The sequence below is a fragment of the Salvelinus namaycush genome, chromosome 10, assembly GCF_016432855.1.
Source record: "Salvelinus namaycush isolate Seneca chromosome 10, SaNama_1.0, whole genome shotgun sequence".
NCBI lineage: Eukaryota > Metazoa > Chordata > Actinopteri > Salmoniformes > Salmonidae > Salvelinus > Salvelinus namaycush.
Window position 1 is genome coordinate 42476819 of NC_052316.1, and position 20372 is coordinate 42497190.

Here is a 20372-nt window from a genome sequence, read left to right on the forward strand (position 1 = left end):
TTAGTCCCAGGTTCCTTAGCTTAGTGATGAGCTTTGAGGGTACTATGGTGTTGAACGCTGAGCTGTAGTCAATGAATAGCATTCTCACATAGGTGTTCCTTTTGTCCAGGTGTGAAAGGGCAGTGTGGAGTGCAATAGAGATTGCATCATCTGTGGATCTGTTTGGGCGGTGTGCAAATTGGAGTGGGTCTAGGGTTTCTGGGATAATGGTGTTGATGTGAGCCAGTACCAGCCTTTCAAAGCACTGCATGGCTACGGACATGAGTGCTACGGGTCTGTAGTCATTTAGGCAGGTTGCCTTTGTGTTCTTGGGCACAGGACTATGGTGGTCTGCTTGAAACATGTTGTTATTACAGACTCAATCAGGGACATGTTGAAAATGTCAGTGAAGACACCTGCCAGTTGGTCAGCACATGCCTGGAGCACACGTCCTGGTAGACCGTCTGGCCCCGCAACCTTGTGTATGTTGACCTGTTTAAACGTCTTACTCATGTCGGCTACGGAGAGCGTGATCACACAGTCGTCCGGAACAGCTGATGCTCTCATGCATGCCTCAGTGTTGCTTGCCTCGAAGCGGGCATAGAAGTGATTTAGCTTGTCTGGTAGGCTCATGTCACTGTGCAGCTCGCGGCTGTGCTTCCCTTTGTAGTCTGTAATAGTTTGCAAGCCCTGCCACATCCAACGAGCGTCGGAGCCGGTGTAATATGATTCAATCTTAGCCCTGTATTGACGCTTTGCCTGTTTGATGGTTTGTCGCAGGGCATAGCGGGATTTCTTGTAAGCTTCCGGGTTAGAGTCCTGCACCTTGAAAGCGGCAGCTCTACCCTTTAGCTCAGTGCGAATGTTGCCTGTAATCCATGGCTTCTGGTTGGGGTATGTACGTACAGTCACTGTGGGGACGACGTCCTCGATGCACTTATTGATAAAGCCAGTGACTGATGTGGTGTATTCCTCAATGTCATCGGAAGAATCCCGGAACATGTTCCAGTCTGTGATAGCAAAACAGTCCTGTAGTTTAGCATCTGCTTCATCTGACCACTTTTTTATAGACCGAGTCACTGGTGCTTCCTGCTTTAATTTTTGCTTGTAAGCAGGAATCAGGAGGATAGAGTTGTGGTCGGATTTACCAAATGGAGGGCGAGGGAGACCTTTGTACGCATCTCTGTGTGTGGAGTAAAGGTGATCTAGAATTGTTTTCTCTTTGGTTGCACATTTAACATGTTGATAGAGATGTGGTAGAACTGATTTAAGTTTACCTGCGTTAAAGTCTCCGGCCACTAGGAGCGCTGCCTCTGGGTGAGTGGTTTCCTGTTTGCTTATTTCCTTTTACAGCTGACTGAGTGCGGTCTTAGTGCCAGCATCTGTTTGTGGTGGTAAATAAACAGCCACAAAAAGTATAGCTGAGAACTCTCTAGGCATGTAGTGTGGCCTGCAATTTATCCAGTGGTGGGCCGTCAGGGCCAGCAAGGCCTTCTCTGCTGGCCTAAACATCATCAGAATATACATTTTTTTTAAAATATATTTTCCCACAAATATGTATTAAATTATTCCCCAGAGTAAGAGTTATACTCTTCATTTCATAGCTTTCCTCTTGGTTGCACTGCTTCCAGCCCCAGGTTGAGATTTGGAGGGCTGGTCTTTATGTTAGATCTTTTATCCAATCATATTCAGCCATCATGTGTTGCCAGGGTTCTAAAATCTGCCCTCAGGCCTTCAGAATCAACAGTGCGGGCGCTTGTAGCTTAAAGTGAATGGAAATGAAAATTTAGTGTCAACCAATCAGCTTTAGAGTTGGCTATTGTACGCCTGCTGGCTGGCTCCAGTGTTACACAGGTAATCTTTTGATTGGATTACCAATATTGAGAGGAAGGTCCTATGGGCAGGTCAATGCAGAACCTCAAAACTAGGAAACTGAATTTGATAAACGAATTAATTCGCGTACTACTAAGCTGTTTTTTCAACCCACAATGGCGGAAGGAGAAGAAGATATCGATTTGGTCGAGGATATAATTATAACGCCATTCTCAAGACGAACTTTTCAAGAAAAGAGAGGTCGCCCGCTACAAAGCCTGTCACAGGCGGGAAAGGGGTTCGTTCGCCACTTTCAAAGTTCCAACTACGAGCGCTATCAATGGCTCACAGGCTCCGAGAAGCACTGCAAACTGTACTGCTGGGAATGCCTATTATTTGCAAGTGATCGATTTGGTGTTTGGAGCCACACTGGCTTTGCAAACTTGAGTTGTCTAACCAAGGCAGCAACGAGACACCAAAGTACGGCTGGGCACTTACAAGCAATGGTGCTTTTGAAAACTTTTGGGGACACCCGAGAGGATCTACAGCTCAACGAACAAGCGCGCAGGGCAACGGAGCTGCACAATGAAAAGGTGAAGAAAAATAGGGAAATATTGAAAAGACTCATTGATTGTGTCATGTTTTTGGGTAAACACTGTTTACCCAAAAATGTCAATTTTTGTCAATTTCAAGGTGACGCAACACCTGGTTATACTGCGTTTCTGTCTAAATGTATAGTGTCTAGAGCCATGGCATCATAATGATGGTAATAAGAGGTGGATTAATTCGGGTGGGACTGTGTAGGACCTCACTGAAGGCCCAGGCCCCAGGCCCACGGCACGCCACTGAATTTATCACAATATACTCTACTTCAGACGAGCAAAATCTAGAGACTTCCTTAGATTTCGTGCACCAGCTGTTGTTTACAAATATGCACAGACCGCCCACCCCTCGTCTTACCAGAGTGTGCTGTTCTATCCTGCCGGTGCAGCGTGTATCCCGCTAGCTGTATATCCATGTCGTCATTCAGCCACGATTCCGTGAAACATAGGATATTACAGTTTTTGATGTCCTGTTGCTAGGATATTCGTGATCGTACCTGGTCTAATTTATTGTCCAATGATTGCACGTTGGCGAGTAATATTGACGGTAACGGCAGCTTTCCTACTCGCCTTCTGCGGGTCCGGACGAGGCATCCGGCTCTACTTCCTCTGCGTCGCTTCCTTATGCGAACAATTGGGATGTCGGCCCTGCCCGGTGTTTGGGGAATATCATGTGAGTCTTGCTTGATGTTGAAAAAATATTTGTCTAATCCGAGGTGAGGGATCGCTGTCCTGATATCCAGAAGCTCTTTTCTTCCGTAAGATACGGTTGCAGAAACATTATGTACAAAATAAGTTACAAATAACACGAAACAAAACACATAATAGCACAATTGGTTGGGCGCCCGTAAAACTGCTGCCATTTCTTCCAGCACCATTTTAGAACAGAGTCAGAGTTACTAGTCAGAGTTACTAGTCAGAGTTACTAGTCAGAGTTACTAGTCAGAGTTACTAGTCAGAGTTACTAGTCAGAGTTACAAGTCAGAGTTACAAGTCAGAGTTACTAGTCAGAGTTACTAGTCAGAGTTACTAGTCAGAGTTACCAGTCAGAGTTACCAGTCAGAGTTACCAGTCAGAGTTACCAGTCAGAGTTACTAGTCAGAGTTACTAATCAGAGTTACCAGTCAGTTACTAGTCAGAGTTACCAATCAGAGTTACCAATCAGAGTTACCAGTCAGAGTTACCAGTCAGAGTTACCAGTCAGAGTTACCAGTCAGAGTTACCAGTCACTCCTAATGAGACAACAGCACAGGACACTAAAGGAATGTTTTACATACTGTACTGTGTTCCTGACTCTTGTTACAGGTGCTCTGCTTCTATCTGAATTATACATCAGGTTGCTGCTTAGACAACACACACATTACTGACGCATTGCCAGCTACATGGACACCTCTCTAGAATAGAAACACCTCCTCTCATACTGTACACTGAGTCTGATGTAAGAACAGAGGGAGAGGAAGAGGAATGGAGAAGGAGTAGGAGAGAGAGAGGGAGAGAGAGAGAGAACGAGAGAGGGTGGGAGGGAGGGAAGGAGGGAGGGAGAGAGAGAGAGAAAGACTGAGTGAGGGAGGGAGAGAGAGAGAGAGAGAGAGAACGAGAGAGGGCGGGAGGTAGGGAAGGAGGGAGGGAAGGAGAGCGAGAAAGGGAGTGAGGGAGGGAGAGAGAGAGAGAGAGAGAACGAGAGAGGGTGGGAGGGAGGGAAGGAGGGAGGGAAGGAGGAAAGGGAGATAGGGAGTGAGGGAGGGAGAGAGAGGAAGGGAATGAGGGAGGGAGGGAGTTGGAGAGGGAGAGGGAGAGGGAGCGTAAGATAGGGGGAGGGAGTGGTAGAGGGAGAGAGAGGGAGAGGGAGAGAGAGAAAGTGGACAGAGACTGTGTTCTCAGGAGTAAGAGGGACAGAGTGGCAGACCATCCCTGGCGTGCCATTGGCTGCGGAAGGCATAGCAGGTGTCCTATCCTGTGTCGGGTGCTCTGAGTTTAGCAGGGATTAGGGAGGTGAGGCTGGGTGTTCCTGGGGAGATCCCCTCACACCAGGCTATGGATTAGCTCTCTCCCTGGGCTGAGATCGGGCATGGCTCCCTGGTCCTGCTACCATCACAATGTGATCAGTGCAGACAAAAATGACGCGATCTGACGTAAGACAATGCCGTAGCCTCAAATTGCTCCACACCAGGCTGCACCAACGTCAATGACAGCTGGGACAGACAGACAGTAGAGCATCAAAACATTTTTATTTTACTTAGCTAGGCAAGTCCATTAAGAACAAATTCTTATTTTCAATGACAGCCTAGGAACAATGGGTTAACTGCCTTGTTCAGGGGCAGAACGACAGTTATTTACCTTGTCAGCTCAGGGATTTGATCTTGCAACCTTCTGGTTACTGGTCCAACACTCTAACCACTAGGCTGCCTGCCTCTAACCACTAGGCTGCCTGCCTCTAACCACTAGGCTGCCTGCCTCTAACCACTAGGCTGCCTGCCTCTAACCACTAGGCTGCCTGCCTCTAACCACTAGGCTGCCTGCCTTTAACCACTAGGCTGCCTGCCTCTAACCACTAGGCCGCCTGTCTCTAACCACTAGGCCGCCTGCCTCTAACCACTAGGCTGCCTGCCACCCAGATAAAGCATCACAATAAGCAGTATAATGTGAAAAACAGAACCCTGTCAGGGAGAGAGAGAGAAGCTGGTATCCAAATGCTGATTTCATAAATTTAACAAGGCAAGTCAATTAAGAGCATATTCTTATTTTCAACAACAGTCTACCCCGGGGCCAATTGTGCGCCACCCTACAGGACTCCCAATCACAGCCGGATGTGATGCAGCTTGGATTCGAACCAGGGACTGCAATTACACTTCTTCCACTAAGATGCAGTGCCTTAGACCACTGCGCCACTCGGCCTTTAGTTTGCCTTTAGTTTGTCTTTAGTTTGTCTTTAGTTTGTCTTTAGTTTGCCTTTAGTTTGCCTTTAGTTTGTCTTTAGTTTGCCTTTAGTTTGCCTTTAGTTTGGCTTTAGTTTGGCTTTAGTTTGTCTTTAGTTTGCCTTTAGTTTGCCTTTAGTTTGTCTTTAGTTTGCCTTTAGTTTGCCTTTAGTTTGTCTTTAGTTTGCCTTTAGTTTGGCTTTAGTTTGGCTTTAGTTTGGCTTTAGTTTGGCTTTAGTTTGTCTTTAGTTTGCCTTTAGTTTGTCTTTAGTTTGCCTTTAGTTTGGCTTTAGTCTGGCTTTAGTTTGTCTTTAGTTTGCCTTTAGTTTGCCTTTAGTTTGCCTTTAGTTTGCCTTTAGTTTGGCTTTAGTTTGTCTTTAGTTTGCCTTTAGTTTGGCTTTAGTTTGCCATTCTCCAAAAGTTGGACTGAAATGTCACTTCTATCTCACATAACCTCAATCTTCGAGCAAATGTTTTCGACACATCAACTTTGTCACTTACTGCCCTGCAAGACTGTTGAGACTCCAGCTCACACCTTAATGCAGCAACACACACTCACACACACCTTCACACACCCACACATTCATATTCACACACACATTGTCACATTTACACACACACCATCATCAACAGATAAACCGCCGCAAACATGACACACACACACACACACACACACACACACACACACACACACACACACACACACACACACACACACACACACACACACACACACTCCACCCTCGTGGCCAAATTTTCTCGCCTATCTAGTCCCACTCACGTGTCTCTCCCCTCTGTCTCTATCTGCCCTGTCTCAGACCAGCCTAGCCCTCCAATCACACGCCCTGAACCAACTCTCTCTCAGCCAATCACTGCCTAGTTGCTAGGTTAGAGGACCATCTATATCCTGTCCATGCTATTTGCTGAACGTCAATCTTACAGTCTAAACAAAAGATTACGTGACACAAACAAAAACAAACAGAGTTGGGCGGGCGCCCCTAAAATAAGATAGGACTGTGGTTCTCACACTAATGAAAGATTATTGATGTTACGTTGTAAATAGCTCTGTGGCAGGGCATCCACTGTTTTCTCTCACATGCCAGGGGAGCTGCATTAGCGCACTGTACGAACTGCAAAGACAGATAGACAGGCAGGAGGCAGACAGACAGACAGACCGACGAACAGGAGACAGTGGCCACAAGGTGGCGCTCTTAGTGTCGTGTAGTGGGCAGTACGGCGATTCGACGGTAAGATAGTTTCTCTGTGTGAGATCCACGGAGACACAGATACTCACTGAACCTTAATGCACAGTATACACACAAACACACAACATTATACAGTGTCCTGAACAAGTATTTAGACGCTTTCATTTCATTTAGTAATGCATTTTTTATTTATCTTATCTTTTCTTATCTTTTCTTCCACTTTGACATTACAGAGTATTTTGTGTAGATTGTTGACAAAAAAAATGAGAAATAAATCAATTTGAATCCCACTTTGTAACACAATAAAATGTGAAGAAATCCAAGGGGTCTGAATACTTTTGCAAGACACTGTATACCCTGGAACATGCTGTGTACTACTCATGGTCATAGTGCAAGGATGTGAGCTCAGCAACACACACTATTTCATAAGTAAACGCCCCTAAGGGTACTGGTTCCCATCTCCACCCACAGTCCAACCTGGACTCAGAGGTAGACGTAACACTGAAATGTGTACAATATGTTACGTTTGGGATGGTAGGTATACATTTGTAGTTGTCCAGAGTTTGGGGTTAAGGTTAGGTTTAAGGTTAAGAGTTAGGTTAAAGGGTTAAGGTTAAGGGAAGGGTTAGCTAACATGCTAAGCAGTTGCAAAGTTGGTCATTTTCTAAAATGCTAAAGTTGTTCGTGATAGGATTCAAACATGCAACTTTTGGGTTGCTAGACGTTCGCATTATACACCTAACCATCCGCCCCGACCAACCAACCTCCTTTCGTTTTTTCCTTAAGTAACCTTCTGTCTTATGAAACCATACCGAACATAACATATCATACTAATTTGAGTGTTCCGGATTTTCTTTTACTGTGTTACGTCTAGTCTATGAGACCGGTCTGCACAGTCAACCCTGCTCAGAGCCAACGCAGCTCGACACCACCACTAGTGAAATAGGGGAAGAAGAGGGAAAACATACAACACTCTAATATCTGGTACTGCTCTCTCCTTTCCCACTCCTTTCGTTTTGTTTCGTTGCATTTTCTTCCCTCTCCTCTCCTCCCCACCCTTTCTTTCATCTCTTTCTCCTCTCCCTCTCCTGTCTCTGAGTTCCCAGCTCAGCGGGGCGCTACAGGTGTCCTCGCCGTGCCCCCTGTCTGTGGCTGATTCTGACGGGATGAAATATGAAAGGCAGAAATATATTTCCTCTGATGGTTTTTTTTCATGGCCTCTCTCTCCCGCACTGGGCACATACAGGGGTGAGAGGGGGGATAGAGGGGGATAGAGGGACCCCCCCACCCCCCCACATAGCCGTGGATGCAGGGGTCCGTGGTTGAAAGGCTCGGTGGTAGCAGCAGGTGCCGTGGGGTCCGCCAGCACCGGGACAGGGGTCGCGGTGAACGGGAGTTCAGTCTTTTGAAGAAGTGCCTGGTTTGTCGTGGAATTTGGGAGTTCTGACTGAGTAGTGTACAAATGAGTGAATCCCTGGTTCTCTACTGGCTATGTGTTGGTAGCGGGGAGAGCAGATCGATAGAAGCCTAGGACAGATACAAACCATGACTGACTGACCAGACGGCATCATATGACTTGGACTAAGGACATAGGAAATCACCCTAGACTTCTCTTTGTAAACAACATAGTGAGGCCTCACTTCATAATGTGGACTAATAGTCTACACCACTTGAGCCTCTATTCAATCTGGATCACTGAAGCTTTACAGATTGCACAATGTAAATGTTAAGGTCATTTCAGATTGAGCTGACATATGCAGAATTTACCGCAGTGTTTCCCAACTCCAGTCCTCCAGGAGAAAAATACCTGATTCAACGTGTCAAGGGCTTGATGATTAGCTGACACGTTGAATCAGGTGTGTGCTGTTGGGGGTACTGGAGGACGGGAGTTGTTAAACCCTGATTTACTGTGAGTGCTGTCTCCAATAACGCCGCGGGAACATTGCCTTTAACTTTCAATCACGCTGTAAAGCTGAACTTGAATACGATATGGCTTGAATACAGCCCTTGGTTGGATATAATAGAATTGTTTTTGGTGAGTTGGAGATTGCGCTGTTGTTTTTTTAATGTATGAAATGTGCTGTAAAAATATCTAACTTCCTGATCATTCTTAAAAACAAGAAGAAGAGAGAGCTCTCTATCCCCCTGCTGTCTGTTAGTGAATCAGCTGAAAATGTGACAGCTTTATCTTAGCTTATGGCCCCTGAGACAATGTGTAATGTACACTGACGCCTCGTTACGTGTGGTTACTCACAGCTCCCATTGTTTCAATTCAGTGTCTCGTCAGGAAAGATGCACTTCCCATCTCATTCAGCGACATACAGCAGCAGAGAATAAATGGGAGAAACACACAATGCCCGCATCTGGGATCTATTGTGAGTGAACACACTTGCTATTTTAGTGCGGCACGCAGACAACACAAAGGGTGTCCTGTTGCGTTGTGCCTCTCTGGCCAATTATCATATTGGTGAACATTCACAACCACCGGGATGTAAATTACCCTGTGTAAAAACGTCATTACTGCCGTTCCAAGTCACTGCATGGTTTTACTGTTAATTAAAATTCCATTTACGGGACACAGGGAGAGAAAGAAATCTGCTGTTTCAACACTTTGGGACATATAATGGATGCTTTATGAAATGAAGGAATGAAAAGAACCAAAAAAAACATACAAGTGGGATGTGGGATGGATATGGAAGCTGTTGGCCATTGCTGGGACATTTTTAAGAGTTGCTTTAAGGCTTCATATGCTGTTGGCAGGAGTTTACAGTCCTATATTTCACACTTAGGAACTGGCTTTCTCCACCTCCCCTGCCTCCCCCTCTTCCTCCTCCTCCTCAACATCTCCCTCCCTCCCCCTTCCACCCTCTCCTCCTCCCTCCCCCTCTTCCTCCCCCTTCCTCTCTCCCTTCTCCCCCTCAACCTCCCCATTCCCCCTCTTCCTCCTCCTCCCCCTCTTCCTCCTCCCCAAACCCCTCCTCCTCCCCCTCTTCCTCCTCTTGCTCCCCCTCCCTCTCCTCTTGCTCCCCCCTCCCCCTCATCCTCAACCTATTCCTCCCCAAACCCCCTCTTCCTCCCCCTCTTCTTCCTCCTCCCCTCCCCCACCTTCTCCCCTTCGTCCTCCTCCTCCTCTCCCCTTCCTCCCCCTATGCCTCCACCTCTTCCTCCTCCTCTTCCTCCCCCTCTAAATCAGGCATCAAACAGGTTTTAGAGGGACCTGTCCTTTAGGGGGCGACAGCAATATAATCAATGAATGGGAATCAATTAAAAAAGATGCATGGCTGGCCAGGACTAGAGGAGGTATATGGGTTTCTAAGTACTGCAGTATTACTCCCTGTCTCCCTGTAAAGAATTGGCTAGTCGGGGGCTGAACGGCGTTGACCACCTCCTCCCTCTGCTCAGGCCATGTGGATCTCTCTCGACTGTCGCTCCATCTGTTGGAGCCTTGAAACAACAAAACGTTCAACTCTTGCCGAAAATCGTAGCCCAGACCTACTCTGTCATATAGCCCAGCTGTTTTATTTGATTATTGTTTGTTTTATTTGATTATTGTTCTTGTTTCAAGCGCTTTGAGATTATTTCTGTAATGAAAAGCGCTCTAGATGTTGAATAAATTATTATTATTACTTGTCTACTGCATGTGTGAGCCAACATGGCTGCAATGCATGGCTAGGTTTATATGTGACGGAGAGAGATGTGTGTGTGTGTATGTGTGTGTGTGTGTGTGTGTGTGTGTGTGTGTGTGTGTGTGTGTGTGTGTGTGTGGCAGCTTAATTAGGGAGGACGGGTTAATAGTAATGTCTGGAACGGAGTAAATAGAATGGTATCCAACACATCAAACACATGGTTTCTATGGTTTCCATGTGTTTGATGCCATTCCATTAATTCCATTCCAGACAATGTTATGAGCCGTCCTCCCCTCAGCAGACTCCTGTGCTGTGTGTGCAAACCATACAGACTTTCTTTTTGTCCAACCTTGATTGTATAAGGGCAGTTCAATTGAATTTTCTGTGAGCTTTCTACTCTATATTGGGCCACATGTTTTCATTTAAACACACAGTTATTGTGTCTGTAATTGCTACTGAATAATTAGTTTGTGGTAACAGAAAAGCAATACAGTACCCTGCAGTAAGGCCATAAAGCTGCGGTTTAGGGTGTTAGATACTGCCAAACCATAACCCTTTAGGAACCTTGTGTACGCACACTAGACATACTATTACAAAGGGAACAGTGGAGGATTGAATATGTCCTTTGCAGACGAGTGACACATAGTGAAATGTGGACTCCAAGAGGTCACTGGTTCCCATGTCTCGAAGGACCAGGTAAAATAGTATTATTCACTGATTGGGGGACTTTGAGAAAGGTAATGTTTTTGTACATCAATCATAAGTTCTACTACGCTTTATATCGTTTGAATAGTTTTTTTCTTTACCATACCCTAATTATAAAGTTGCAACTGGATTTAGTGGAGTAGCCTAGTGGGTGATGTCTTTGAATGTGCTTGAATCAACCATCTGCAGGAATAAAGTTGTGTTTTTTGCTGATTTCAGACGTTTTACATTGACCTCTCAATAACCCTCATTATTTCACACCCTCGACAGACCTGAGACAGGCAGACAAACCTCCCGTGTACCCAGTCAAACACAGAGCCCTTAACTCCACTGTCAGTTATATCAGATGTGACTTTGGGAAGGGGTGAAAGTCTGGTTCAGTGAGTCTACTACTCTCCTACATGAAAGTGTGAAACTCGTAATCGTTCAATTGGGTTAGTGAAGTCGGTTGGGCAGGGCAGGGGGGGCTACGGTCTCGTTGTCGGCCATCCGTCTCAAAACGGCTCTCTTATCAAAGACACACACCAGTCTGGGGCTCAGTAGCTGTCTGTCATAGCAACCATCATCTGACAGTTTTTAATTATCCCCTCAGAGACCAGAGTTGTGTGTGTGTGTGTGTGTGTGTGTGTGTGTGTGTGTGTGTGTGTGTGTGTGTGTGTGTGTGTGTGTGTGTGTGTGTGTGTGTGTGTGTGTGTGTGTGTGTGTGTGTAACCTCATTAGATATTGCAGCAGGGACTTGGATAACCTCTCGTCTCCCTTCCTTTCCCCCGTCCTCTGTCACTTATTTCCCTCTCTTTCTCAAATCAGTTATTTTCGAAAATTTGACAAACGCAGGAGTCAAACTCCGGTCACCAGTGCTGCTGTGTTTGGTATTGGCAGGGGCTGGGAGCAGACTGAGAGCGTATCAAATCCACTATTTTCATCTTCACACATTTGACATAAGGCGAACAGCATGTTTCCTGTTGAATGTGGGTTCATATTGAGGCCACAGAGATAATGATAGAGGAACTCTGAGTGTCGACAAGTAGTTCTTTCTGAGTCCTGTGGGTTGCTGGGAGGTTGTGTGCTATATTATTAGTTGCCTGGATGACGTTACCTGTAGACTATCATTAATATCAACATCAACAAAATAACAACTCTAACATGAAATGTGTGCGTCCTCAGTGCAACACGAGCACCAGCGAAGAAGTTTGGACTAAAAAAAACATTGGTGAAGTATGTGTAGTAAGCTCTGTCTCTCTTCAACATCACATTAGCAACTTTCGGGTTTACACTATCCTTACATTTGCCTTGAATATGGTGTAGCCAAAGACACATTCCTGCTTTGTGTGTGTGCATATATTATCGTAAAGTAAATAGCAATAAGGCCCGAGGGGGTATGATACAGTGCATTCGGAAAGTATTCAGACTCCTTGACTTTTTCCACATTTTGTTAAGTTACAGCCTTATTCTATAATTGATTAAATTGTTTTTTTCCCCTCATTAATCTACACACAAAACCCCATAATGACATCACAAAACCCCATAATGACATCACAAAACCCCATAATGACATCACAAAACCCCATAATGACAAAGCAAAAACATGGTCTAGAAATGTTTGGCAAATGTATTTAAAAAGAAAACTGAAATATCACATTTACATAAGTATTCAGACCCTTTAGTCAGTACTTTGTTGAAGCATGTTTGGCAGTGTTTACAGCATCGAGTCTTCTTGGGTATGACGCTACAAGCTTGGCACACCTGTATTTGGGGAGTTTCTCCCATTCTTCTCTGCAGATCCTCTCAAGCTCTGTCAGGTTGGATGGGGAGCATTGCTGCACAGCTATTTTCAGGTCTCTCCAGAAATGTTTGATCGGGTTCAAGTCCGGGTTCTGGCTGGGCCACTCAAGAACATTCAGAGACTTGTCCCGAAGCCACTCCTGTATTGCTTGGCTGTGTGGTTAGGGTCGTTGTCCTGTTGGAAGGTGAACCTTCGCCCCAGTCTGAGGTCCTGAGTGCTCTGGAGCAGGTTTTCATCAAGGATCTCTCTGTACTTTGCACCGATCGTCTTTGCCTCAATCCTGACTAGTCTCCCAGTCCCTGCCGCCAAAAAAACCTCCCCACAGCATGAGGCTGCCACCACCATCCTTCACCGTAGAGGTGGTGCCAGGTTTACTCCAAACGTAACGCTTGGCATTCAGGCCAAAGAGTTCAATCTTGGTTTCATCAGACCAGAGAATCTTGTTTCTCATGGTCTGAGAGTCTTTAGGTGCATTTTGCCAAACTCCAAGCGCTGTCATGTGTATTTTACTGAGGAGTGGCTTCCGTCTGGCCACTCTACCATAAAGGTCTGATTGGTGGAGTGCTGCAGAGACGGTCGTCCTCCTGGAAGGTTCTCCTATCTCCACAGAGGAACTCTGGAGCTCTGTCAGAGTGACCATCGGGTTCTTGGTCACCTCCCTTCTCACTTGCACCAAACTATACAGAAGCGTCTCACCTGAACCAAACTATACAGGGGCTTCTCACCTGAACCAAACTATACAGGAGCTTCTCACCTAAACCAAACTATACAGGAGCTTCTCACCTGAACAAACTATACAGGAGCTTCTTACCTGAAACAAACTATACAATAGCTTCACATCTACACCAAACTATACAGGAGCTTCTCATCTGAACCAAACTATACAGGAGCTTCTCAACTAAACCAAACATGTGCTTCACATCTAAACCAAACTATACAGGAGCTTCTCACTTGAACAAAACTATACAGGAGCTTCACATCTAAACCAAACTATACAGGAGCTTCTCACCTGAATCAAACTATACAGGAGCCTCTCACCTAAACCAAACTATACAGGAGCTTCTCATCTAAACCAAACTATACAGGAGCTTCTCATCTGAACTAAACTATACAGGAGCTTCTCACCTAAACCAAACTATACATGAGCTTCTCACCTGAACCAAACTATACAGGAGCTTCTCACCTGAACCAAACTATACAGGAGCTTCTCACCTGAACCAAACTATACAGGAGCTTCTCATCTGAACTAAACTATACAGGAGCTTCTCACCTAAACCATATTGTGCATAGTGTTGCTCATTTGACTAATGCAAATGTGCTCAATTTGGCTAACAGAACAAATGCGTTCTACTGCTATTAAGGTAATAAAGGTGATTATTGCAGGAATATGTGGAATTAGAAAGCCATTGCCTTTACACTGTACCACTCAGAAGGACGTGTCCCACTACCTACGGAGGTAGCTTGGGAAAGAGATTTATATCTAGATTTATATCTAGATTTATATCTAGTCTCTTCACGCTACATATGTGTCTTGAAACTAGTTTAGTGTAAAGATACCTTAAGGTGTGGGACTGGTAGAAAAACCAATTCAGTGTCAAGTCTCGGTCACGGTACCTTCCCAATTGAACCAAATAATTATCATAAATCCTCTTCCAATTATAAATACAATTGATTGTTAAACCCAGTAGGTGATGAACAAATCCCCCTGTGGTCCTCTTAATCATCAAATCATTACGTTACGGATCAATGGAAACTCAATTTTTACGAACTCATTCAATAAGAGCAGGGTGAATGTGTTGTGTGTGCACGTGCTTGTGTAAGTGTGTATCCCACTATGCAAGTGTGATAGCAGAATGTGTGGAAGAAGCAGTGAGTTTGTGGCAGCAACAATAACGAGCCATAAGGATTCAACTCCACTACCAATGCCTAGCAAGTAGAACCACAGCATCCATTTTGTGCCAAACGGCTCAGCAGACATAGACTACCACAGTAGAGAGGTGTGTGTAACACAGGAGCGTTGCTAGGATTTGAAGACATTGGAGGCTTAGCCCAAAGCCAGAAGGGGTTCCGGAGGCATCCTCTCCTGGCAAAACACAAAAAGGAATTTCAACAGTGAATTAATTTGGTTCACTTTGAGATGAACATTGAGAGATTAGAACGTTGAGAGATCAGATCTTTTTCAGGTAACTTGCACCTTCCCACCTGCCATAGTAGACACTGCCAGTACTCAATGACAGTCTCTCTACTCTCTAACACAAACATCTACAGTGTATTGTCAAAAACCTTCATACCAACTTCAAACATAGACTGTGACCTGTCCAATAAGCCAAACTGATTAAAGAATCCCACAGTACCCAAACACCCTTACCCTCTCTCTCACACACACCGTGTAGTAATTAGAATCCATAGAGTAACTTTAAGTGATAGTCTACTGTGTGCTCACCCTTCCTCTGCCTCTCTCCATCGCTTTCTCTGTGTCGTCTGTTGTTGTCTCTCATCTGCCCTCTTCTTTTGCTGTCTCTTTTGCAGTGGTGTAAAGTACTTTAAGTAAAAATACTTTAAAGTACTATTTTGGGGAGGAATCTGTACTTTACTATTTATATTTTTGCAAACTTTTACTTTACTACATTCATAAAGAAAATAATGTACTTTTTACTCCATACATTTTCCCTGACACCCAAAAGCACTCGTTACATTTGACAGGAAAATGGTCCAATTCACATACTTATCAAGAGAACATCCCTGGTCATCCCTACTGCCTCTGATCTGGCGGACTCACTAAACACACATGCTTTTTTTGTAAATTATGTCTGAGTGTTGGAATGTGCCCCTGGCTATCCGTCAATTTAAAAAAATGAAGAATTGTGCCGTCTGCTTTGCTATAAGGAATTTGAAATGGTTTATACTTTTACCTTTGATACTTAAGTACATTTTAGCAGTTCCATTTACTTTTGATACTTAAGTATATTTAAAACCAAATACTTTTAGACTTTTACTCAAGTAGTATTTTACTGAGTGACTTTCACTTGAATAATTTTCGATTAAGGTATCTTTACTTTTACTCAAGTATGACAATTGAATACTACTCTTTTACTCAAGTATGACAAGTAAATAGTACACAGTAATTTCACAGGTTTTTTCACCTCACCTGCAAATTCTTTGTAAGCTATGTTTTACTTTTTCACTGTGTGTATTTCACCTGTTTATAATTTGTGCAAATAAATAAAACTAATTAGAATCTATAAAGCAGCTTGAAGTGAACCAGTCTACTGTGTGCCCAACCCACCTCTGTTCTCTCTCCATCTGCCCTCTCCTGTCACTTTCTCTGTGTCTTGTTTGTTGCTGTCTCTGTGTCTTGTCTGGGGTCTCTCTCCATCATGTCCTAGTCTTCTGTTGCTGTCTCTGTGTCTTGTCTGGGGTCTCTCTCCATCATGTCCTAGTCTTCTGTTGCTGTCTCTGTGTCTTGTCTGGTGTCTCTCTCCATCATATCCTAGTCTTCTGTTGCTGTCGCTGTGTCTTGTCTGGTGTCTCTCTCCATCATATCCTAGTCTTCTGTTGCTGTCTCTGTGTCTTGTCTGGTGTCTCTCTCCATCATATCCTAGTCTTCTGTTGCTGTCGCTGTGTCTTGTCTGGGGTCTCTCTCCATCATATCCTAGTCTTCTGTTGCTGTCGCTGTGTCTTGTCTGGTGTCTCTCTCCATCATATCCTAGTCTTCTGTTACTGTCTCTGTGTCTTGTCTGGTCTCTTTAGTTTTGCAATCCAAAACGGTCAAGGGGATACTGTGGTAGCTTAACTTGTGTTAGGCCTATGTCTGGCTCACCTAAACCACCCTCTTCCCTACCAGTGCTCTACTGGCCTGCTGTTCTCATCTGTCCTCCTCCTTGGATCATCTGAAAGGTAGCAAGGTAGAGGTGCAACATGTCATTAGTTAGTTTTAAAGTTGCTGTATACTGACACAACCAGGGCAACGCAACTGTAAAGAAAAAAATTCAAGTGTCTGCATAAGAGAGCAACACAACTCTAAACATGACAGAGAAGAAGCTACATAGCCCCTAGGCTATATGAATATAAACAGACATGAGCCCCCAAAAATGACCTGTAGAATGGAATAAGTTCTAAGACCTCTGTAATTAATTTAATTTAGTCACTTCTAACAGCTAATGTGCAGTTTTTAGATTACATAACATTTGAGGACACATAGCTTAAGGGCCTATGTATTTTTTCAATGTTTTGTTCACCCTTCAATCTAACCACAAAGCTGGCCATCTTTCCCCCTCTCTATCTGGCTGTCTCCCCTTTCCCCTTCTAAGTTCAAGTTGAAGTTTGTTTATCTGTCATATACACATGATATACATTACATGGAGCACACAGTGGAATACAATGCTTACTTGCAGGTTCACCACTCAACAATGCAATAGAAAAAGTAAGCAGCTAAGTGAATAAAAAGAGCAAAACAAAATAAAAGCTCAGTTGAATAATTTCACCAATTTAATAATGGGCCGTTTTTTTTTATTTTACAAATAGTTACCTATTGGCCTATATGGAAATAACTGACATTTTCCAAGCATGTTTACCTGTAGAATATAATAGGTAAAAATACCTCTATGATTCAATTCATTTTGTTAGTTCTACCACCTCAACATTGCCCATTTTAAATAGGGTTAAATATCTAGTTGTAGTAAAGTTCATCTTCAGTCCACAGGGGGGCACTGAGTCACTGTCAGAAGATATGTGCTTCAGTCAGAAAAACGTTCTCTCGTCTCTTTGGTCTCAGCTAACTACCTAGCCAGTAGCTCCCGTACTAGCCAGCCAAGCTAGCTACAGAAATTAAACCCATCAAATACACTCGCTGGAAATAAACACGTGTCCTAATATCACAAAGTAATGAGTAATATATTACCTTTTCAAGTAACTAATCCCAACACTGACCATAACCCTTACCTAACCTTGACCCTAACCTTAGCCCTTAATGTTTAATTGTTCAACTTCAATGGGGTGACATCAGAGTTGAAACATCCCAAGGATCCTTTTTAGAATTTCCCCTTCTGTAGTGCCTGCTACTGCTTAGCGCAGTATATTGTATTGTTTTGTACATTTTGTACATGTACATATTGTACTTTCTTTTTTAAACGTATACTGCATAATGCAGGTGATGGGTGATTATGGACTCAATATCAGACTGAAAAAAAATGATATATATGTATATTTATTTATTATTTTTTATTGGACAATCAAAAGGTATATAACGCTCCGGATGCCCAGGCCTAATGACGCCACTGGTGTAAAAGACCAGAGAACTATTGATCAGCAGCCATACTGGAGCTGCCTTAACGACACTCTTGTTTTTCTCCTTTATTTAATGGTTGAGTAAACCATTCCCCATCCACCTCATCAACCACACACTGTGGCTAGCAGACACACAACGCAAGCACACATGCACGCACATAATCATGCTTGTGTTACACAAAAGCATTGCACATCCTTAGAGGCAGGTAAGCAGTAGATGAAACACGAGATCCAATCTTCCCACTGTAGGCATCATCTCCCCTGCACAGAGGTCTTAAGTGAGCTTTAGTGGCGAAGGGGTCCTCTGTGTGCTTCATGAGTGTTGGTGAGCCAGACCTGTCAGTCTGTCATACACTCGGCTCCTCCCCAGCATGGCTCTCTAGAGGAACCTGGATGGCTGAGCAGAGAGGCCAGAAACTGACACTCTCACAATCTCTCTTCCTTCTATCGCTCTCTCTTCCCAGCTAACAATCGTTCCCACAACTTTAAAGAACATTCCCTTAAGAGTCTCATTAGGTCATTACCTAATGTTTTCATAGGAAGGTTCCAGTGATGTGTAAGGGGCGTTTCCAAGAGACCATTCCCTTCATGTCAAACAGAACTCACCCAGAACGTGGTTACCGTATTCTATTCATATTTCATGGGAATGTTGTAAGAACGTTTGTGTCCAGTTTTCTGTGGGTTAGGAGAATATTCCATTAACGTCCCACCAAACATACACAGAACATGGTTGCCATGTTCTCAGAACACGGTTGCCATGTTCTCAGAACACAAGATATAAACGTACTAGACACATTAATATGAGAACCTTGTTGCCAAGCCAATCAAGGCCCTGATTGGTGAATCACTGACAGCTCCTTCGGCAAGGTCAGGGATACTCACACACAGGGATCCTTAACATAGTGTTTTCCACTGACATATTTCACATAATTACATTCTGCATGTTCATTTATACTGTATTTTATTATGTTGTCACCTGGGATTTGAACTCACAACCTCTTGGTTCACATTATTCCGATCTCCCTGATACTCCACCATGTCCACGTCAGGTATCAGATAATCTGACTAGTCCTATCATTGATTTGATTGTCTTATTTCAGCAATTTAAGGGTTTTCTGTCTAGTTGTCTAATGTTGGTGGGGCATATTAACCTGTTTTAATGATACTCCTGAATCACTATGATCAATAAAATAGTTATTTTCTTGATTGTACTTTTAACAGAGCTGAGATTTACTTCAAAGTTATTTCACCCTATTGCTTACACCTATCAAGATGTTTCAGAACTACACAAGTGTCTAAGGTGGAGGGATAGGGTTTGTCCTGGACAGGGCCTAACTACAGTGTACTGGCCCAAAAGGTACATGCCCTAGACAGGTCCTACCTACAGTATACTGGCCCAAAAGGCACATGCCCTGGACAAGGCCTACCTACAGTGTACTGGCCCAAGAGGCACATGCCCTGGACAAGGCCTACCTACAGTGTACTGGCCCAAAAGCCACATGCCCTGGCCAGGGCTTAACTGCAGAATACTGGCCCAAAAGGCACATGCCCTGGACAGGGCCTAACTACAGTGTACTGGCCCAAAAGTTACATGCCCTGGACAAGGCCTAACTACAGTGTACTGGCCCAAAAGACACATGCCCTGGACAAGGCCTAACTACAGTGTACTGGCCCAAAAGTTACATGCCCTGGACAAGGCCTAACTACAGTGTACTGGCCCAAAAGACACATGCCCTGGACAAGGCCTAACTACAGTATACTGGCCCAAAAGGTACATGCCTTAGACATGGCCTAACTACAGTGTACTGGCCCAAAAGACACATGCCCTGGACATGGCCTAACTACAGTGTACTGGCCCAAAAGACACATGCCCTGGACAAGGCCTAACTACAGTATACTGGCCCAAAAGGTACATGCCTTAGACATGGCCTAACTACAGTGTACTGGCCCAAAATACACATGCCCTGGACAAGGCCTAACTACAGTGTACTGGCCCAAAAGACACATGCCCTGGACAAGGCCTAACTACAGTGTACTGGCCCAAAAGACACATGCCCTGGACAAGGCCTAACTACAGGATACTGGCCCAAAAGGCACATGCCCTGGACATGGCCTAACTACAGGGTACTGGCCCAAAGGGTACTGGCCCAATTATTAACTACAGGGTACTGGCCCAATTATTTTCAAGCAAGCACATGATGTACACTGCTCAAAAAAATAAAGGGAACACTTAAACAACACAATGTAACAATGTAATGCACATTTGTGGCCTGCTGGAGGTCATTTTGCAGGGCTCTGGCAGTGCACCTCCTTGCACAAAGGCGGAGGTAGCGGTCCTGCTGCTGGGTTGTTGCCCTCCTACGGCCTCCTCCACGTCTCCTGATGTACTGGCCTGTCTCCTGGTAGCGCCTCCATGCTCTGGACACTACGCTGACAGACACAGCAAACCTTTTTGCCAC